The following is a 6,880-nucleotide window of genomic DNA, read 5'->3' as shown; positions in this document are numbered from 1 at the left end:
GAAACAGCTCTTCCTTCACGCATCTTATGCCCTCGTGTAGTTCTTCCCTCTGACACAGCTTATCCCTCACACAGCTCTTCCCCCGACACACCTCTTCCATCACACAGATTTCACCCCATTTACACAGCTCTCCCACCTCATATTTTTTTAATGCACTTTCCGTCCCCATACACAATTTATTTCCAGTCATACAGCCCCCCCAAGCATCTTATCTTATCTCCCCTCATCTGGCTCTACCCCTAATGTTTCTTATCACCTCTCATGTGGTTCCACCTCCTGTACACAATTTATCTCCAGTCATACAACCTCCCCATACAGCTTGTCTCACCCCTCATATCTCCCCATGCAGCATATCTCCCGTGTGGCTCCCCTGCAGCTTATTACCCTTGTGTGGCTCCCCCTGCAGCATACTGTATGTCCCCTTGTGTGGCTCCCCCTGCACTATATCTCCCTTCATGTGGCTTCTCCTGCAGCATATCTCCCCTCATTTGGCTCTCCCTGCAGCTTATCACCCCTCGTGGTTTATAGCATAGGAAAACTGGACACAGAGGTGGCTTTGGTGAGACATTTGGCATGATGTCCAGCAGCCCCTTGAGACATGAAAAGAATATTCTATACAGTATATGTAACTGGGGAGTAGAAACAGATGAAGAGGAGGGAGACACAAAAACATGGTATCCATGCAGTAGAAACAGAAAAAGGTTTCGTGCCCAGGGGTGTAATGAGGGGTGTGTGATTAGTGCCTCCGCCAAGGGCTCAAGGGTGAGGGGGTGACAGTCATTACAATGACAGCACCCTAACACGTTATTTTACCTTGCATGGTGCCTGGAGAGCCACCTTCCTGCTCCTAAGCAGCTCCTCCAGCACTTGCTGTGTGACATCATGTTGTTACATGCACTGGGGCAGGGGTGTCGGACCAGGGATAACAGGCACACTTTGCTATGGCACCATATACAACTTTATTTTGCCCATCTATTGCTCTTCGAGAATGACTCAGGCCGGCTGGTTGCTCTGGATATACCACTCTTGGCTTGTTTATTGCCCAACGTCCCAGGACAATCTCCCTGATATCATGATCAAAACCCATTCCCCACTCCTGCCATTAGGGATGCCAGTAAGGTCTGCATAACATATACATAATAACGAGGCTGAAGTTAGCTTCTTATTTTGCCAGCTTCTTAGTCCCTTCTTATTCGGCTCCAGCTTCTTATTCAGAATATGTTATATTAAGACACTTAAATAAAGATAGGTTACTAAGTTAACATTGTATAACAAAAAATTGTATCCCTTACACCAAATTGCATTACAGTTTGCCTTAAACAAATAGGATTGGGGCACGAAAATGGGTGTCAAAGCGGGCACAGGCACCAAATTTTGTCATTTTGAATAAAAAGCTGTAGCTGTGCAAGTGTTAAAGAGCATTGGTCAAAAGATTTGACACTTAAAGCCCACACAGGGTGATAACATACATATCACCCACTTGCAATTTGCCTTAACCAACAAGCATTTGAGCATGAACATGCGTGTCAAAGCGGGCACAGGCACCAGATTTCATAATTTTGAATAAGAAGCTGTAGTTCTGCAAGGGTTAAACAACGTTGTTCAACAGATTTGACACTTGAAACTCACACAGGGTGGTCACTTACATATCACCCACTTGCAAGTTGCCTTGACTAATAAGCATTTGGGCATGAAAATGGTAATAAAGTGGGCACAGGCACCAGATTTCGTAATTTTGAAAAAACTGCAGTTCTGCAAGGGTTAAACAGTGTTTGTCAACAGATTTGACACTTGAAACCCACACAGGGTGGTCACTTACATATCACCCACTTGCAATTTGCCTTGACCAACAAGCATTTGGGCATGAAAATGGGTGGCAAAGCGGGCACAGGCACCAAATTTTGTCATTTTGAAGAAGAAGCTGTAGCTCTGCAAGGGTTAAACAGTGTTGGTCAACAGATTTAATACCTGAAATCTGGTGATCAACGTTGTTTAACCCTTGCAGAACTACAGCTTTTTATTCAAAATGACGAAATCAGTTTTTCAATCAATTGATTCATTTTGGGTAACGGTATTATAAGATACAGAATATGATTGGAGAAAAGCTTATTTACAAAGGTGTCTCCGCTCACTTGAGGAAGAAACTGCATTGGGACTGAAATCTTCCTCCACCTCTTTGTCCTATATACTTATAGTATTTGCATCATATATTTGAACTTGAGCAGGTAAGTGCATTGTATGTGCCCAGGGTCAAGGTCTTAAAAAGCATTAAGCGCACAAATGATCACGTACAGCCTGAATTAGAGGTGGACACAATGAGATGCTTACGCTGTTGAGGGTTTTTTCTGCTACTGCACATGCCAACAAACTCCAGAACACCACTGCGGTACATGGCATGTACTACATGCATACCACTGAGTTTTGACAAGACTGCTGTTATGTATGGTTTCGCTCACAGTACAGCTGGCGGCACACAACCATGGAAAGAGTGTTTGGTGGGTGGGATGTGGCCTGAAGTGTTTTTAAAAAAAAAAAGGCCATCTCATGGGCATGTCATGGGAGTGTCATGTTTAGGGGAATTTGAAAATTAAACACTGAACAGGCCATAGGCTGCCACAAGTGAAGATGGTGCAAGTGATGGTTCGTAGATGATGAAGTGTTCTCGACCACTGACTTAGTTGCACTGTTTACGGTCACTGAAAGTCGTCATCACACACTGGTGCACAATGGGAATTATGACATTAGAATTTGCATATTATCACTTCCGTGTTCCGACAACTTCTGCTATTGTGGATGCAGAAGCGTCCACCGCTTAATCAGGCTGAGGCAACATCTGAATTCTGCACAATAATTATCTACTGGTCTACAGCTTTGCTTTAAAGTATGAATTTGGTCTCTGCTGAAGTTATGTGGGCCATACATCGACGTCCTTTCATTCGGATTCACCAAACTCTGAAAGATGAAAGTTTATTTTATGCGTTTGACTGTGGAACCTGACATCATGCAGTTCCCGGAGCCCCACTTTTGCTTATTGGAAAGAGGTCCAGGTTGCAATTCCTCTGCCCCTCCAGCCCTCTACCATGTACAGCATTGCACATAAGTGAACTCAGTTGGCACTTGCAGTTCATGCATGTACATGTGAACTCACTTTATGCATGCACAGTAACACTGCCTGGTAAAACTGCGGCTCAGGTACCACTGCATGCAACAGTGCAGGAACTGTTATGCACATGCGCAGAATGAGTCCTGTGCATGCACAGGTGCCCAACCATTGGGTGCAATCCATTGGATTCTTTGAATCAGTCCCAGAATCTAGTAAAAAGTGGTATCTCATTTTATAAGTTTGCACAAAAACTCTTCATCGCTTAAAATTGTACTTAAGTCCTTATTAATTCTCTCACTTTTGCCTGCCTTGACTACTGTATACTTCTACAATCTGGTCTTCTCCCCACATGTCTTTCCCCTCTACAGTCCAACCTACAAGCAGTGGCAAGGCATGACTCTTATCCGTACACCTTCAAAGCCCTCAGCCTTCCTGCCCTTCCCTTCATAAAGTACATCTCTGCCCTTGTTAAGATGTACACTTCCTATCACCCCTTATGATCTGCATTTGACCTACCTCTCCCTGATAACCACCACTTACACCAGCCTCCAAGATTTATTGAACAGACTCTCCCCAACCTTTAGTCTTCAAGTGCCGTCTCAAAACCATCTCTTCATTAGAGCCTATACAGTGCTTTCCCCACCTGATACTACTCCCTCTGAATGTCCTACCATCTCCCATTCCATGTCCTCTCCTATCTCACTAGCTTCCATTGTCTCTGTGTAGACTGAAAGCTCTGTAGAGTAGGGCCCTTTCTACCCTTTGTCTCACGGATGAACCTCTTTGTCAACATTATCTGTATCTGTGATGTATTTTATACGATTTGTAACTCTGACCGTGCATCACATTACTAATAAACAATGATAATAATAATAATAATAATAATAATAATAATAATAATGATATTTTTACAGTATGTTAATGAAGTTTGCTCTGATAGAATAGCCATCTATTCCATTAATGTAAAGGTGATGTATCAGCTGGGAGAGAGATAAAATCATAAAAATCTGGAACACTTCACATCTTTGCCCGTCCTCCTTCTTCTAGTACCATGCTTATCTTCTCTGTATCATTCCAATTTCAGAATGTTTCCTGCTGCATCGAAAACCATAATGTTTATTATTCTACACATATCTTCTCAATTCCGTAGTTAATGTTTTCCCCCTTATTAGCTAACAACTTTCTAGAAGCTATAAAAACTGTGAATTCTTGATCAGGATGGTTGAAACATGGCAGCAGTAAAGTGCTATTGCTTTAAGGCTTCTTTTTTAGCTCTGTTTTGGAAGTACATTACTTTTATGCCATTTGAGAAAGTTTGTATACTAGCTCAAATGCTCTTTTTCACAATTTAGAAAATAATAGGTTTAATATCTCATCAGCACTCTGAAAGATTTGTCTCTCCCACTTTGTGTGCCAATTAACTGTGACATAAGAAAAAAAAGTCTTTCTAATATTTATGAAAAATAGTGTTGGGGAGTTTATCAAGGCAGACAGAACTGGGACAATTTTCAGCAGCACATTTGTCTTCAGCAACCTACATGGTTAGCTTAGTGTTGGCTGTAACTATAGCTACACAGCCACGCAGTTTGTATAGATGGATGCTTAAGCACAAAAAATACCAATGTCTGGAAATTACTCTGCAATGTTATTTATTAAATCAGTTTGCGGACCTCTGTTATTAAAAAAGCAAAACAAACAAACCTTGTTTTGAAGTATAACATTTTGCTGTTAATACTTAATTTGGTTTTCTCACTTACAGTATACTGTAAAGAGCTAGGCAACTAATTTTGTGGGCTAAACACATATTCAGCTTATTATTTACTAATGACATTACTAAGGCATGATACACAAAGTACCAAAAATTAAAACAGCCGGCCAAAGTCACTGGTTTGCTGTATCATATTAAATGGAGTTTTGTGGTGTCAATATTCCATACCTCTATTGATAATCCATCGTACTTTTTTAATTATTCATCTACTTTTTCAGCCAGTGCCAGAAGATATGATGGCCACAGTGGCAGATTTCTAGATTCAGAACTGCAGCCCTCCCCTCGTCCCCTCCAGTAATATCTGCCTCCCACAGAGACTGCCTGCTAATCACAGCCATGGAGGCAGTCACAGGGGGGAGGTGTTTTCTGTTCCTGGGACTGCCAGTCTGGTCTGCGATAGCAGAGAAGCCACTGTCCTGCTAAAACGGCAGCCCTATCTAGCAGTCCCTAGAAGCAAGTCTGTTTGCATGTGGTACCTGGCAGTGCCAGATTTAAGCCCCGCCCCAGATTTATGTTACACCTACTGCTGTGCTTAAGACCTGCCTCCCAGTGATGTCAGCCATAGCCATAGTGGAGACAAAGGGTCTGATTATGAGTCACATGAGGTGTTGATGTTCACATAGGTGAGCAATTTTTTTGGGGTACTGCGCTTGCGTGAGAAAATCCATATAAACTTGTACAGCCCATGCATCCCACAATGTGTACACACAGAGGAGCAGTTGCGATTGAGATACCAGAAATGTATTGGGGCGTTCCTGTGAATTGACTGGGAGATGGCTATTCAGACGCCTTATGGTCAAGTTATGGGAGTGTTGCTGAACTGGTTGCATACACAGATGCCATACTCTGATGGAGAATCTGCACATAGCATGGGGCTATTGAAAGTTTCTATGGTGCAACTGATGGTTGCATCTACAGATGCAAAGTGGTATCACAGCGCCTAAAAACAATACTGTCATTATCATAAAGTCACTGCAAAATTGCACCTTGAGTAAACCATGTTGCATCGCAGGGGGTAACTTTAAAATAAGCAGACAGATTTAGGGCAGTATGTGTCCTAACTCTGATCTAATTTTCTGTGTGAAAACAAAGCTGCCCAGTATTTGTTAGCTGAATTAAATAAGCAGTCAGTATTTTCCCTGCATTCTGACATGGTTTGTTGGGGAGCAAAATGTCTTTCTTTGCTTTTCTCTAACTCTATGTAAGACATAAGGTGTGGCCTAATGTGAAATGGGATGGGTTTGGGTTGATCATAAATGGTTTAATCATATTAGTGGTATACACTGACATATCTATAATGGGTGTAAGGTGTGCGGTGCACATGGGCCCCACATACCGCATACCCTGCATCCATTTAATTATACCCACCTATCCGTCAGCCCGGTGCTGGCTGCAGAGGGGCAAATATCACTTGGAAAATGGCCATCACTGCTATTTTCTGGTAATTGGCGCATGCGCGATAGAGATATCCCTGGGAACGTATCATGGGTGCCATGTTCCCAGAGACCTGTGCATGTGCAGTAGACTCTGACACAATGTCAGAGTCTACTGCACGGTCAGAGAGCAGGGGGCCCAGTCGGAGACTGCACACGGCCCCCTCCTCTCTTAAAGTGCCTCTGGTGGTATGACCGAATTATCCAGACTTTCCAGACCGGAATATGGACAGCAATGACAAAGGGCATGATTCAGAGGTGGGTGGAGGTTCGATTCAGTTGCAAATGGGTGATGTTTGGTGATCTGTACTGTATTGCAGCCTCTCTGCACATTTACTGCAATGGTCTTACAAAGGCGGTCACAGTGCGGCTGCAGTTATAGCATGATTGACAAGTTACAGGCATTTGGGGCGGTGACAGGGAGTTTTGTAGCAAACAGAGGCATATCACAGCCATTTTGGAGGAGCGCTGCAGGTAGTGACGAGGTCATGGGTTCAATTCCCATCATGGCCCCAACTGTGCAGAGTTTGTATATTCTCCCTGTACTTGCGTGGGTTTCTTCCGGGTACTCCGGTT

At 43.1% G+C, this 6,880-nt stretch overlaps 1 non-coding gene across 1 annotated transcript; it reads right to left on the bottom strand.

Moving 5' to 3' along the window:
• Positions 1 to 4,104: 4,104 nt before the first annotated feature.
• Positions 4,105 to 4,209, bottom strand: LOC134946952 (U6 spliceosomal RNA). The gene has a single exon (XR_010182498.1). It is a non-coding gene; the product is annotated as a U6 spliceosomal RNA (small nuclear RNA).
• Positions 4,210 to 6,880: the final 2,671 nt, after the last annotated feature.

The sequence above is a fragment of the Pseudophryne corroboree genome, chromosome 7 (genome assembly GCF_028390025.1).
Source record: "Pseudophryne corroboree isolate aPseCor3 chromosome 7, aPseCor3.hap2, whole genome shotgun sequence".
Lineage (NCBI taxonomy): Eukaryota > Metazoa > Chordata > Amphibia > Anura > Myobatrachidae > Pseudophryne > Pseudophryne corroboree.
The sequence above is the reverse complement of the archived record's forward strand: the minus strand, read 5'-3'. Positions and strand labels throughout refer to the sequence as shown.